This window comes from Lethenteron reissneri, chromosome 65, assembly GCF_015708825.2.
Source record: "Lethenteron reissneri isolate LAM-NWPU_2019-01 chromosome 65, ASM1570882v1, whole genome shotgun sequence".
NCBI lineage: Eukaryota > Metazoa > Chordata > Hyperoartia > Petromyzontiformes > Petromyzontidae > Lethenteron > Lethenteron reissneri.
The window spans coordinates 1,125,919-1,142,448 of record NC_083843.1 but is presented as its reverse complement, the minus strand read 5'-3'; positions in this window follow the sequence as shown (position 1 = coordinate 1,142,448).

The window sequence follows — 16,530 nt, the reverse complement described above, 5'->3', positions numbered from 1 at the left end:
GGAGATAACCTCTAAACGAAACGTCGTGACATTTTTATTCACTATACTGTATTTGTATTATTATTTTTTCCATCTACGTGACGTTACTGAAAGAACCAAAGAATATGAATTCCTGCAGTCACGAAAGTTTTAAGTCAAAAGACAACATCTAAATAATATATATTTTTAAATAAATCGTTACCACGAACCGTGACAATCGAATCGTGTGGGGGTTGGGTGGGAGGGGTTGGCATCTGCTTGGTTGAGAGCATACGATGCTCTCATTGGTCAAGCGAATGATGGGGGCGGGTACATTTACTTGTCCAGCTCTGCTGTATATTCTCACTCTTAGAGACTTGGTAGATTTCATTTATTTTTGTTGTTGTTAAAATGTTCCCCTATACAAAGAACGCGACAACGAAATCGGCTTTCTACGCGGGTCGTGCTCAGCCGGTTCTGACGGTATCTCTTCTTCTCTAAACCAGCTGAAGCCTCCCACTCATCACGTGACTACTGTGTGTGACCACCCCCACTCTGAACCCCTCCTCACTCATCTGTAGATCTCTATATCTCTACATCAGTGGTTCTTCACAGTCACTGCAGCCTTGCACCGCTTTGGTTCTCACTCGTTAACAAAATTACAATGCTAATAAATAAATAGGGTTGGATGAAACAAAGTAGATGTACTTACGTACCTCTACTTAAGGGGCCGTCCATAAATGACGTTACGCACCTGGAGGGGGGGGGGTCAGACATTTGTGACGATGTGTGATGATGGGGGGGGGGGGGTTTGAGAAATGTGACGTCACATCAAAATGCACAACTTTAAGTAAATATAGACAACACGTTCTACTTAATTAAATATACCTTCAAATAAATGTTTTCTCCTAAAACATCAGAGTGCAGCGCCACATTAAATACGCACTACATTGACAATAGCTTAAAGCGATTTGAAGCATGTTTTTTTTTTTGGGGGGGGGGGGGGGAGCTTTGTGACGTCAAATTTGAGGGGGGGTCTGACTTTTGGGACGCCGTGTGACGATGGGGGGGGGGTCAAAAATCGTCCAAAATCGCGTGACGTCATTTATGGACGGCCCCTAATTTGTCTCACACCCCCATGAAGGACATATCCCACCACCAGGAGGTGCGTGCACCCCAGGTTAAGAAGATCCACTGCTCTACCGAAACCACCTCAAGCCTCCCCACCCCCCTGAGTAAGAAGATCCACTGCTCTAACTAAACCACTCAAGCCTCCCCACCCCTCTTCGTAAGAAGATCCACTGCTCTACCTAAACCACCTCAAGCCTCCCCACCCCCCTTAGTAAGATGATCCACTGCTCTACCTAAACCACTCAAGCCTCCCCACTCTCCTTAGTAAGAAAATCCACTGCTCTACCTAAACTACCTCAAGCCTCCCACCCCCCTTAGTAAGAAGATCCACTGCTCTACCTAAACCACCTCAAGCCTCCCCACCCCCCTTAGTAAGAAGATCCACTGCTCTACCTAAACCACTCAAGCCTCCCCACTCTCCTTAGTAAGAAGATCCACTGCTCTACCTAAACTACCTCAAGCCTCCCACCCCCCTTAGTAAGAAGATCCACTGCTCTACCTAAACCACCTCAAGCCTCCCCACCCCCCTTAGTAAGAAGATCCACTGCTCTACCTAAACCACCTCAAGCCTCCCACTTCCCCTAGTAAGAAGATCCACTGCTCTACCTAAATCACCTCAGGCCTCCCCAACCCCCTTAGTAAGCATCAAAAGGCGATGTAATTTTGTCACGCACAACCATAAGCCTCACGTTGCACATCGATCCTGTACAGAGCTGTCCCGATTCAGGCTATTGGTTTATGACGGCATTAAATGGCATCACACAAAAAAAACAATTTTTTAAAAAATATATGAGTCAGACTCAGCTGCGAGGACTCATTGACGAACTGAGGAGTGCTGAGTGACACCCTCATGTTATCGCAGCCTAGAGCAGTGGTTTTCAACATTTGTTGGCCACTGTTACCCCCCTTGTTGAATTTAGTTTCAACCGACTAAAGCCCTTTCCTGACCCATCATGGGTCTGAGAAATACATGCATGAAGAATGAATGTCAATACTTGAACCAACTTTCCATTGTATGAGGTGTATCCTAACTGGCTTGTAACTGCAAGCGAATGCAAACAACGGACGCTCTGGATACGTGACGTCATTTGTTCTAGCTCGCGGGTTACTCTTGGAAACCACGTGGTTTACAATCAATGAGTTTATAAAGCTATGTTGCGTCGTTCTCGGTTACCATACGAATATTAATTGTATCGTAGTTATTTTATTTTGGCAGATTCATACATGATTGTTCACCAATGACTCTAACGTCTGTGATATTTCACGTATTTTATAAATCACCTTACGTCCTACCCCCTGGGACATTGCCACGTACCCCCAGGGGTCTGTGTACTCCTCGGTTGAGAGCCACTGCTCTCAGCTGAGATTTGTTTCCACGCAGAGAAAAATAATTTGAAGCCAAAGCGGTCGTAGTAGGGGTTTTCAATTGGCGGTGCGTGACCAAGCAACTTTGTGTGAAAGACAGACAAGCTGACAAAATATGTCATTATTTATTTATTGCTATTTATAACACCGATAAGTCCAATTGACTCCTGGCAGTGCATCATTTCAAAAGTTTTGATTCGGTAGAAGCACATTCCAGATATGATTTTGACATAACAGTGTCTCATCAGCAGTCAAGCTTTCTCGAATCAATGTTGGTGAACTTTCAGATGAAATAGGCAAGTGCCTATCTTGAAGATATGGGTCCTAGTTCGATACAAAATTATACATTTCTAAATAATATTTCGTGTTAAATTATATAATACGTAACTAATGTTAGTTATTATCATGTACTACGTGTTATATACGGTGTTAAATAGCATTCATATGTTTTAAATAATACTGTAAAATAGAAATTGTCTGTTTTTTTTTAGTAATTATAGTATTTAGATAGTCAATATGAGAAAAATGTATTTATTCATGCAAGAAATACTGATGAATAACTGCATAGTTCACCAATATTGATTCAAGTATACTTGACTACTGATGACACACTGAATGTCAAAGCCAATGCAAAATCTTCTTGTATAATTACCAATGCTACTGACATGTGACTCTCCCATAAGGTAATGCGCCTAATGAGTTCTGTAATAAATACAGTTGTTTTTGTTTGGAGGGACAGATATATGAAGGCAGTGGTTCTTAACCTTTACCTTAGATTTGCACCTATTTGGTTATCAATCGTTAAAAAGTACAATGTTAATAAATACATAGGGTTTGATGAAACAAAGTCGTTATGGTACTTAGGTGCCCGTTCTTAATTTGTGTTTCAAAAAACCTGCCATGTATCGTAACCCCAGAAAGGGCATCTTACACCCCCAGGGGATGCATGCACCCCAGGTTAAAAACAATAACTGTATTAAGGTGTCGTAGTGACTGCTTATCTATATTATTACTTTTATTCTTCCGTGTAATCAACTGAGGTGTCTGCAAGCGATGGTGTTTGACGCTAAAGCTCTTAATGAGGCGGCCAATAGAAGATGCGAAGGTCGTGAACAACACGAGGCCGAGGTCAGAATCATGAGAGACTCTCGAAGGAAGTTCGGTTTCCGCAGACAAAGACTCCCTGTTTTGACCGAGAAACCCCGGCAGCCTGAGCAGTCGGACGTCGTCTACTGTATGGCTGGACCGCTGATAATGAAGTGACATTCCGGGAGGCCAATGGAGGGAGGAGATTGGCTAAGTGTCCATTTTGAAGAGATGCCAAGGCTCATCTGGTGATGTGAGTTAAATATTTCGCCATGTCTAACATCATTGACGATTTGATCATTGAATGGGCCTCCACCCTACTTCACCAATCCGGATTGTATTTTTATGCTCCTATTGTATTTATCACGAGAAAGCAATTTTCCTTCATTTTAACGTTCAATTGTTCACATCCGCTCGTAATCCAAGTGCATTGTCTTCGGTTAGGCTGGGCATTGAAGAACGCGCTGCTGACATCTTAAGGAGTCACAGTAAAAGTACATTTTGTGTTTCGTATTGACCGCCTGTAAATGGCCACTTTAGCACCTGGAGAATGCTTGAGAGACGTGACGGTCAACACGCAGCCCAACCCAGACAACCACTCGTGGAGTATTTGCATTTGATGGTGCTTAGTGCACCTCATTCATCCCGTAGACGATAACAAAAAAACATCTGGAAATGTAGGGACATCTGAAAAATGTCAGGCAGACTTCAAGAAATATTAGAAACGAAGTATGGATACTATGTATGGTGAACTTACTATATCTGCATTTTAGGCAGTTTCGATTACCTTTGAGACGATAGACTATACCCTCAGTTTGTCTCCAAATAGCCTGAAACATGTCACGTAAATTGTTTGCTTTTGTTTAAAGTGCACAATGGAATGACAACTCATGCTTAAACTATTCGCATTGTAGCCGTTCAAGAGATCAGGCGCTCACCTTTGGAATGCTGCTGAGCGTTGTGCCAGTGTTTGCTGAATCATTCCACTTCTAGTTTGTCACCAAAGGTCGCAGGTATTTTTAAACTGTAAGCGGCCTGTCAGTCCTCAAGGTAAAACAAACCTCGTATTTAACTTGTAGATTTAGAATTAGTATTATTTGATGATACTGCGTTGGTAGTTCTGCACAAGCAAAGATAACAAACTCTCAACACATTCGTCAACAATAGCCAGATAATAGAAAACGCGTAACTGGTGACGTTTCAGGCAATGGCTCTTCTTGAGAGCATATACATAATGGGTTTAAGAAGAATTGCAATTGCTATAAACGTCGCGTATTGTGTATATAGACGCATATCTTTTTAATGGCAGTGTTATTGATGTATTGTGTTGTTTTGAAAAACGATGAAGATTACAATTCGTAAAGTGCAGCGCATCGTCAGTAGAACACGCGCACAGACTGAAAAGGCTTCACCACCATCTTGATCAGCATAACTCGGTGGAGCCCACCTGAGTGGAAGCCTTTTGAGGGGGGGGGAGCGGGTTGGTGGATCACGAATATTTGTGAAGCTCAAAAATATCTGAGGCTGCTTTTCCGCTGTCAGTCAGTTATTTTCCAGTTGCTAGGCTGGACATTGATATGGGTAGAACAGGGTAGAGCAGGACAATCCAATGTTGTACTGCAATATGTACCTCTGTCTATAGATCACACGTCTACCACCAACCCGTAATGGCTGGCGTGGTGAAGTATGGCCAAACAACCCCCACGATCCGCACGGCCTGTGAATATTATATATTTTTAATTCTAAAAACTGCGTGCATTGAAATGGGTGGCTCGTAGATGAATAGCTCCACCCATGGCAGAAATACCCAACTTTACCAATCTCTCTCGACATCTTTACCCCTTATTACTCCACCAGCTAAAGCCTTCAGTTGTTTTGTTGTCATTCATAAACTTCTCCACAGACTTTCTAACCACCCTCTTCTTACCCTCCAACAACCTACTTTACTGTACCTGCATAACACGAGCTATGGTGATGCGTGCCTGAAATCAAGCACTGGATTCCATTGAGGGAGGAATCCCCTGTAATCCAGGTGAATCACTCCCTTCTCCCTGGGCACTGAGGTCACCATACCCTGGTTTGCCAGCAGATGGCAGTACAGCAAGTGGACTAATTTCCACCTGCTCCATCGCGTTAGATGTGTTTGGGTACTCGGGTTCATCATCAATCTCGACTCTCCTCCACTCGAGCAACTGCGCTGTGAGCAGCTCGGCAGCGTTGCCACTCACGACCCCTCACGTCCATTCTCATTGATGTACGCACACTCCTTCACTTTGATATTGTCGCTCCTGTGCCTACATGCGGAGGTATTTGTCACGCGTGGATTCTTTGATTACATTTTTTTATATATTCTCAACAGCAGTGATTTCCCCCGTACTTTATGTGATGTATAATGGGTGGGTGGCGTTCGTGCGAGTGAATAAGTTCATCCAAACCGCACCGGGATTGTTCATCCAACGCTGGGATGACGAGCTGTCTCGTGCACGCCCTGCCCACAGGACGTCCACAATGCGCCGAGTGTCTCTCAACTCCGTGCTCTGTACAAGACGCAGCTAGTCACACTCGCCTGCCCCTAACATCCACCATTTCACAAGGGGGGACCGGTGCATTTATTATTCTTTAAATTAGTTTTTTGTAAAATTTATCATCCATACATTATTAATTTAAAATTTTATTTAAAGCTTTCGTGACTGCAGGGATTCATATTCTTGGTTCTTTCGGTAAAGTCACGTAGAAGGGAAACAAGAAAATACCAAAAATATAAAACAATACAATTCTCACGACGTTTCGACTGCAACACAAGCAATCATCATCAGGTGTGAAATCCACAGCAATAAAATGTGAAAATGTGGCGTATTTTTTTCTTCACGTCAGCACCACGGACAGCGATTTGGCAGTTGTTCAGATGGACGAGTCCATCTATGTTCGGAAAAGAGGAGGGGGGAGAAGAAGAGAATGGAATGCGGTCTGATAGTCACTGTAAGCGTGAACACAATCAATTAAGACCCGAAATGGTTTATCAAATCCTTCCAATGATTGCTAAGCCAGAATCAATCTTCCCGGTTGAAATTGTCTCTGTGTTTGTATATGTGGATAGCCTCATGAACAAATCTCTCATGATAGCCAGATTGCTTGCAGAGAACCTCTGTCTTGGATAAGTCAATGTCATGTGAGCCCACTGAATTGTAACAGTGATCTGCCACGGCTGAGGTGTTTGTCCTACCGTGTTTCAGGTCTGCTTTATGATCACGGATGCGGTCCGAGACATGTCGTTTGGTTTCTCCAATGTAACTGCTACCACAGAGGCAACTTAGTTTGTAGACGCCAGGGTACTGTATGTCTGGGACCACATCTTTTACAGACGGGACCAGATCACGGATTTCATGTACTGTGTTGAATCGGACCTGGATCTTGTGTTTAATCAGGATTTTGGAGATCTTTTTTGTGACCCCAGCAATGTAGGGTAAGGTGATGGTCTTGAAAGGCTCCTCAACAGGATCCTTTTTGATGGTTGGAGTGATGGCCTTGCGGATTGTGTAGTCGGAGTAACCATTAGCCTTTAGAGCTTGGCGTACGTGTTTGAGTTCACTGGCAATGTGTTCCTGGTCGGAAATGCATTGGGCTCTATGGTATAGAGTCTTGATGAGGGAATTCTTCTGGGTTGGATGGTGGTGTGAATCCGGTTTTAGGTAAGCATCCGTATGGGTGGCTTTCCTGTAGACAAAGTGGCTCATTGAACCATCAGGTCTCCTTTTAATTAGGACATCCAAAAAGGGTAGCTTGCCATTTTTTTCGACTTCCATGGTGAATCTGATGGCTGGGTGTATGGAATTGATGTGGTCGAGAAATTGGTCTAGAGCAGGCCGGCCATGTGGCCAGATGACAAAAGTGTCATCTACGTACCTCTTCCATAAGGTCGGGCGTAGAGTGGCAGTCTGGATGGCGTCAGTCTCAAATTTCTCCATGAAGACGTTGGCTACAACCGGAGATAGGGGGGAACCCATTGGGGTGCCCTCAGTTTGCTTGTAGAAAGTTCCATTCCAGGTGAAGTATGTATTGGTTAGGCAGTGTCTCACCAGGGGGGTACCCCAGCATTCAGTCCTTGATGAACCAAGTCTTCAATGATTGCGATGGTGTCAGGTACAGGAACTTTGGTGAATAAGGAAACCACATCAAAACTGACAAGCAGGTCGTCTGGGGACAGGACAATCCCCTTGATTGTCGATACCAGGTCAGTAGAGTTTAGTACCGCAGAGGTGGTTTTTCCAGGGAAAGGCCGTAGGATTTCAGACAAAAAAAACGAGCCAGTTTATAGGTGGGGGAGTTGATAGTAGAGACAATGGGATGAAGAGGTGTATCTTCTTTATGTATCTTTGGCAAGCCGTATAATCTTGGTGGCCTGGCTGCAGAAGGTTTCAACGAGAACGGTTTGGTCTGATCAATTAATGCGGTTGAATCAGAAATGATTTGCTTGGTTTTAGAGACGAGGCTGTTGGTGGGGTCTCTTTTTATTTTTGTATAGCTGCCATCGTTGAGTAGTTCTTGAATTTTGTTGTTGTATTCTGTTTTGTCCATGATGACAGTGGCATTGCCTTTGTCGGCTGAGAGGATGACAATGTCATCCCTCTTTTTAATTGAGATAATTCAAAACGCTCATCTTTGCTGATGTTCCTAGCTGGCATCTTAGCGTTTTTGAGGGTTGCAGACATTTCAGATCTTGCTACGTCTGCCGCGATGTGACTCAGGCCCTTGAGAGCTACATCTACTCTAGCAATTATATCATTAACTGGTATGTGTCTAGGTGTGACTGCAAAGTTTAGTCCTTTAGCTAAAACGGATTTCATACCTTCAGAAATAGAACTGTTACTGCGATTAATTACGACTTTGTTAACATCTAGCTTTTCAATGTGTGGGTCCGGTTTCTTGTTTGAGAGGTGGTTGAATTTGGAAATCAAGTTGTCCTTACATTTGGTCGACATAGCGGCAGCTGAAGAGGCAGTCATTTTATCTACATGTTCCCAATCCGATGTGGACATTGTTGCACTCAAATATAAGTGTGATTTGTAGAGTGTCTTGTCTAACTGATCTAGATCGGTGCGCATAAGTCTGATTTTCTCTGAGATAAGAGCTAAGCTAGTTCTAGACAGAATTCGTTTAGCATTAGAAGAAGTTACAGCAGTAGATGTTAGTGTAAATGCGTTTGGTATTACCTTAGAGTCGCGGCATCTCTTCAGTGGGCTCACATGACATTGACTTCTCCAAGACAGAGGTTCTCTGCAAGCCATCTGGCTATCATGAGAGATTCGTTCATGAGGCGATCCACATATACAAACACAGAGACAATTTCAACCGAGAAGATGGATTCTGGCTTAGCAATCATTTGAAGGACGTAATACACCATTTCGGATCTTAACTGATTGTGTTCACGTTTACGGTGACTTTCAGACCACGTTCCACTCACTGGCATTGTATTCTCCGCAGGGAATGGATTCTTTGCTCCGCTGCAAGTTTCCCTCACTACTCACCCATTGACACGACAGTCAATGGTACAGTGTATAACAAATAGTATAACATTTACATGCTTAATACAATGTAAAAAGTAATATATAGTATCGTATTTGTATAGTAAATATATAGCAGTGTGATACACATTAGGGTGGGTAGAATAATACATAGTGTTATATTAAAAATAATGTCAGGACAGTGCACATTATCAGAGTTATGTCTTTTTGTTTGTATTATGACTGCAGGTATTGCGGTCTATGCAAACATGACTCCTTGTAAAAAGGTGTCAGTTTTGTTGCCAGATAGAAGGGTAAAAAACCAATTATTATACTGATGATACTATGTAGTTTATACTTTAGTTGTTTACGTGTTGGTTTTGGTTGCTGCAGCTACATACTATTAACACTCCTTCCCTTTATTAATGCTACCGCTATCCCCTCCCTTTGATGCTGCTAATCCTGCATAATGCACGGGCATAATTAGTACTATTCACATACCTGCATTTCCCATATCCTCTCCCTTTGATGCTGCAAATCCTGCATAATGCACAGGAATATGTAGTACTAATCGCATTCCCGCATTTCCCAGCTTATATATATGCTCCAAGCTCGTGTGCTGTTTCATTCAGACGCTGTCGCCTCGACAGACCTGGTTTTCACCTGAGGACGGCTGCTTGCGTTGTGGCCGAAACGTCGTGAGAATAATTTTATTATGTTTTATTTGTATTATTTTATTATTTCCCTTCTACGTGACTTTACCGAAAGAACCAAGAAGATGAATCCCTGCAGTCACGAAAGCTTTAAATCGAGATACATAGAGACTCAAAGAGAAGTTTTACTAATCCTGGCTATCTGGCTAAAATATCTAATAAACTAACTCGCCGGGGGCATGATAATTTTCACAACCGAGTTTAACACTAATATACAACGTGCTTCTCTCAGACTGCGAAGAGCTTCTGCAGCTACAATTCGCTTGGAAATCGAGTGGGCTGCTTCAGGTGACTGCACTTTAATTGCCCAGCTGCGACATCATGAACTGCCAAAGAATGGGCATTTTGGTCTTCATGGCTCATTTCCATGGATTCGCAATTCTGGCCCTGACTACTTTTGATATGTTTTTTAAATCACTGAAATGGACGCACACTTCAAATGGGTCAGTTTGTTGCTTTCTTATTGGTTTTGCTTCGTGTGATTATCGGACTATATTGTTATTGTATTGTTACTTATCAGGTTATATATATATATACACATATCTTAGTTCGGTTGGTTCTGTTGATTTGGAAGCGAATGTGGTTCATAGTATAGTTTGCATCTTAATTTAAGAACTTTCGTGACTGCAGGAATTATTATTTGGTTCTTTCGGTTAAGTCACGTCTAAAGATAAAATAAATAATAGTTTGCATATTTATTTGTTATTGATAGCGTGGCGCCATGCAGCACTCCCTGCTCTGTCATTGACGTTGCTTTTACATATTTCTATCTTATCTTAACGAGATTTACATAGCACCGTAACCAATGTGCTTTATTGAGAACTAACAACAGTACAAATTAATGTAATGGTGGAGATGAGGTAAATGAAATACATGACAGGAAGCAATGGGCAAATCTTTGATGCAAGAATTTGGTGATAGCCAAATTTACGAGAGTAAATGATGATGATGAATTGATTGAATCTATGGGGGAATGAGTGATAGCCATGTCATGATAATTTTGTCATGAGAATTTGCTGAGACCCATCGCGGCTCTCAGGCCACGCGGTGTTACCAGCCCACAGCGAGGAGGCAGTGGAGGTTCAGCCGCTCACGATTTCTCTTTCTCTAGTGTACAGTACTGTTTACATGTGTAGTGGAGTAAACGCGTGTGGAGTTTGCAAGTGGGGTGCACGCATGTGCAAGTTACGGACAGTGAGGTCGCATCGGGGCAGACAGGTGCGGCGAGAGAGATGAACGGCAAGCTAATTACGATGCATAATGGTGATTGGCTGGCTGCAAATGCAGACACGGTGTAGGCGTCTCGGAGTCTGGAGATTGAGACGATAACGGTGGAAGCCACGGGCGTAAGGGATGGGAGGTCGTCAGCTTAATTAATAAGGAGTTAATGAGAAGCAGGATAAAAATGGGAGCTTGTGATGCAGGAGTTGAGTTGGTGGGAGTGAAGACAAGAGTGAACAAAAGAGAAATCTGAGAAACACGCTCCACACCTCGCCCTCTCCAGTGGTGATGGCTGAACTCCCACTGGTGGCATAGGCGAGGTTGGTGAAGTGAGGGCAGACATGCTAGCAGTGGAGAGGCGAGCGGAATCCTAAGTGTGAGTGCGCACAGGCTAGCAGTGGAGAAGCTAGCAGAGGATACGGCAGAAGGCAAGCAGTGGAGAAGCTAGCAGAGCATATAGTGGAAGGCTAACAGTGGAGAAGCTAACAGAGTATACGGCAGAAGGCTAGCAGTGGAGAAGCTAGCAAGTATATAGTGAGAGACTAGCAGTGGAGAAGCGAGCAAAGCATATAGTGAGAGGCTAGTAGTGGAGAAGCTAGCAGAGTATATAGTGATAGGCCAGCAGTGGAAAAGCTATCAGGGTGTGTAGCGATAGGGTAGCAGCGGAGAGAGCGAAGTGAGCAGAGTGCGGCAAGCAAACCAGCAGTAGAGAGGCTGAGAGTGAGAGAGAGAGCAAACCAGCAGTAGAGAGGCTGAGAGAGAGCAGAGTAGCAGTGGAGAGGCACACATCAAACGCGATGTCGCGGGTGGAGATCAATCCACTTGCTGTACTGCCATCTGCTGGCAAGCCAGAGTAAGGTGACCTCAGTGACCAGGGGCAGGGACTGATCCACCTGGATGACAAAGGATCCCTCGCCAATGGAATCCAAAATTGGATTTCAGGCACGCATCACCACAGCCAGTGCTATGCAGGTACAGTACAGTAGGTTATTGGAGAGCAAGAAGAGGGTGGTTGGAAAGTCTGTAGAGAATTTACACTATGAGACCTCCTTTACCAGTGGCAAAATATAGTAATAGGTTTTTACCCTTTCATCTGGTACAAAAACTGACACCTTTATACAAGGGATCATGTTTGCAATAACCACAACACAAGCAGTCAAAATGCAAACAAAAAGAAACAACTCTGATAATGATAATGATATGCACTGTCCTTGAAGTTGATTGGTCCACACCCGAGACAGCTTTTCTTAGGGCCTAGTCTCCATTGGTGTTGGACCAGATGACGCCAAAAGGCGTACGACTCAAAAACAGAGCACTATCAGAGTATTGAGAGCTCCTTTACCAGTGGCAAAATATAGTAATAGGTTTTAACCCTTTCATCTGGTACAAAAACTGACACCTTTATACAAGGGATCATGTTTTGTAGGATGGTATGGAGGGGAAAAGAGAGCCATGAAGTTCGCTATCCCAAGATTTTGGAGGGAACCCACTGACCACTCAAGCAACTGCTACTTCTGCATGGTGAACTGTTTCATATGTCGGACTGGCAAGAATGCACCTGCTATCACGTATCTGGACATTTCTTCATCCATCGCCCCGGTGCCACACTGCCATGAGCTCCCTGTACCCACTCATCCGGTGAGAGAGAGCAGCCGCCTTTAGAAGAGAGCAGCAAGTCAGAGAGTGAGGAAGACGTTGTAGATCTAGATGATAATTTCAGAGGTGGAGCTGAAACCCATACTACCCCAACCGAAAATACCTCAACGACTTGATCAGAGATCTTGGTCTCACCAAGTCCAATGTCAAGCTTTTGACGTCTAGGCTCAAGCAGTGGAACTTGTTGGATGAAAGTGTGCAAGTCCTAGATCAGAGGAAGCATCACAAACCTTTTTGCAGCTTCTTCACCCGTCAAAATGGGCTCTGCTTCTGCAACAATGTTACCAGTCTGTTTGAGGCAATCGGAATCGCCTATAACCAGAATGAGTGGCACCTCTCATCCAGGAGCCTCAAAACCGTGCTGCTCCATAATGGTGAAAGTACCCATCTCTTCCCCTGGCTCACTCTGTGCACCTCAAAGAGGATTACAACTGCATCAAGACCTTGCTGGATGCCTTGAAGTATGATGAGTATGGCTGGGAGGTCATCGGATACTTCAAAATGGTGGCATTCCTGATTGGTCTCCAAGGCGATTTTACTAAGTGTCCCTGCTATCTTTGCCTTTGGGACAGCAGGGACACCAGATCACAGATAAAGAGGATCCTGGAGTGCAATGAATTCCCCAAGAAGCTCACTAGTAAGTAGAAAGTGGCTTGGAACAGCTTTGTCGTAGTGATTCGTGGCTCCCTGGGCAATCAGAAGGTCGAAAACTATGTGGAGCTGGTTGAGACTCTGGTGAAGAAGTACAGCACAATGGGCTGTAGGATGTCCCACAAAGTCCATTTCGTTGATGCTCATCTTGATAAATTCAAGGAGAACATGGGAGCATACTCGGAGGAGCAAGGCGAGTGCTTCCACCAGGATATACTGGACTTTGAATGCTGCTATCAAGGACAGTATAACGAGAACATGATGGGAGAATACATTTGGGGGCTGATTCGTGAAAGTAATATACGGTATAATCGTAAATCTCGAAAAACTACTCACTTCTAAATCTTTTGTAGTCATTTTTGCGTTACTTTTTATAAATACATCTTTATTTTGATTCATTTGTTGTTTTTTTCTGACTTTATGTGAACGAAAAGATACAAATTTGCCCGTTTTCTCATTGAAAATAGGTAAATTTCAAAATATCACTGTCCTGGTCACAAAGCGAAGTTTGTGGGGAATAATAGCCATATTCTATACTTTGTAGGCATAAGCGATTACGAAATAAAACTTACTACCCAGGAACAAAAATTGTGTTACATAGTGTAATCGGAGGTGTGATTGTAGTTGTTTAGTGTGATACATCCTAGACTACGGCAACGGTGTGAAGGAGCGACGTCAGCGGCGCGAATTCACGTTGAGACGTCTCCACGTGGGGTCTCCACGTGATGGGAGTGCCACGGTGTCTGTGTCTCTGCTGCTCAGACCTGCTCTGCCACCCGGCGTGAGGAGTGGTGGTGCAGTGGTTAGCAGAGTGCTGCACTACCAACCCTGGCCAAACGAGTTCAATTTCCGCTCACGGCTGCCAACGCCGGTGACGAATGATCTTAACCGGTCGTGGGCTTCCCATTGGTCGAATCAGCCTCAAATGTGTACCTGGTGTGGTGTGTAGTAAACATCACCACTACGGAGGCCACCCCATCTGTTGCTACATTTCCGGCCTTCAACAGTCTGCTAAAGCTTTATTATTTTATTAATTTCTTTCTACGTGACTTTACCGAAAGAACCAAGAAGATTTACAGGGGATCTTTGTCACTATCTCTATTAGTCAGGGCTGTGCTGCCATATAGAATCAGAATCAGAAAGGGTTATATTCGCCATGAAAGTTTGCACAAACAAGGAATTTACTATGGCAGGAAGGTGCATACATTCAACATGTAGGAATCTTAAAACTTAAATAAGTGGTATACAGTCTAACTATACTAAAAGTCTAACTAATACTCAGGGGCTAAAGTATGTAAAATTTTGAATAAGTTAACAATTTAAAATGTAAACTAGCCGTAATATACAATCTTAAAATACAAACATACAAATAGGGTAACATGTTGTAAATATGGCAAGGTGTACTTTTGTAGATAAAATGTTAAAGTAAGTGTAAAAGTCATTTTAAGCCCTTGACCTTGCTGAAGAGGCCAACAGCGGATGGGAAGAAACTGTTTTTATGACGTGAGGTTTTGGTCCTGATGGACCGCAGCCTTCTGCCGGAGGGGAGTAGCTGGAACAGAGAGTGTCCAGGGTGAGAGGAATCGGCCACAATCTTCCTCGCTCGCCTCAGGGTCCTCGAGGTGTGCAGGTCCTCAAGGGTTGGTAGATTGCAGCCAATCACCTTCTCAGCAGTGCGGATGATCTGCTGCAGTCTGCTCTTGTCCTTGGCAGTGGCAGCAGCGTACCAGATGGTGATGGAGGTGAGGATGGACTCAATGATGGCTGTATAGAAGCGCACCATCATTGTCTTTGGCAGGTTAAATTTCTTCGGCTGCCGTAGGAAGCACATCCTCTGTTGAGCTCTCTTAGTAAGGGAGCTGATGTTCAGTTCCCACTACGTGACTACAAGGTTGACAATATAGTGATACAAAAGATTGATGTAAGTGTTTTTGATCAACTTAAATTTAAACATCTGATTAATACAGAGGCTGGTTGCAATAGAGACGCGCACCACAGTTACTCTGCATGGGAACATGCGTGGCGACGTCACCACACATAAAACTAACCGGCTGTGTGTTGGAGAGTAAACCCTCTACGTGACTACAACGTTGACAATTTGAGTACCATGACGTTTCGCTGGCGACTACAACAACACGCAGCTTCATCGGGCGATTTACCAAGCAAGGCCCACTGAGTGATACAGCTCTTTTATATCCCTACACACAGACGTGACCTCGCCACACATGACAGGTGAATCAGTGGATTATTGCGAATAAATGTATAGCAGCCAAATACTCATAATTCTAAATGTGGAGGCAAAACCGGAGGACCTGGAGAAAAATACACGTGACCACAAGGAGAGAGAGACAGGGAAATTCCAAATATACAGCAGGCGTCAGGGCCGGGATCGAACACAGCCGCTTTGGCGCTTTGATGTGGAATGATTCTCTGAGCCTCGTGTCAGTGTCTTGTGAACCACGATACTTCTAATCCTATTGTCACCCTTTGGTTTGCTGTCGGTATCCTGAACAGAAAGAAATAATAATTGCTCGTTAAACTTATGAAGATCATTAAATATGAAGGAGGCGGAGGAGGTGGAGAGGGGGGGAGACACTCCGTTAGCGTAGCGATGGCAGTGGAATGCAAGCTCTGAGCACGCTTCACGACCATCTTGATGAACACCGCGTGATGGAACCCGGCTTGTCACGAAACCTTTTGAAGGCAAGGATCACGCTTGGGGCTGAGAGGTGGCCAGATGGCGCCACATGGAGCAGGTTCGTGACACCCTCCTCGACGCGCCTCGCCTTCGTCTCCGTGACGCTCCCTGCGGTCGCGACACTGAGACGACGTCGTGGGCATCAGGGGGCAGTGCAGCGACATCCGCGGCTGTCCCTGCGCTGTGAGAGGCTCTCAACGTCTGTCTACGCGTCCCGTCTTCACAACCCGCGCTTGCCATCGAGGCGAAGTACGGTCAAAGAACTACCATAACCATAAGGTGGTCTCTGTCCGTGTACGTATCTACGTACGTACGTGTGAACTTCTTTCGCACAATACGTAGCCAACCGTGCTAATCGGAGGGAGGGGAAGAGGGAGATAGTCGATTCCCATTCGGAGGCACTGGTGGGCTGGTCTTGTATGGGAAAATTGCAAATCAAATGTCATCAGAGTCATCAGAGTAAAATTAAAAAGATAATAAATGTAATGTTAAATCGCCATCATTGTCAACACATTGCCTGGAATCTTCTACAGGTGGTATCCCGAGTCTG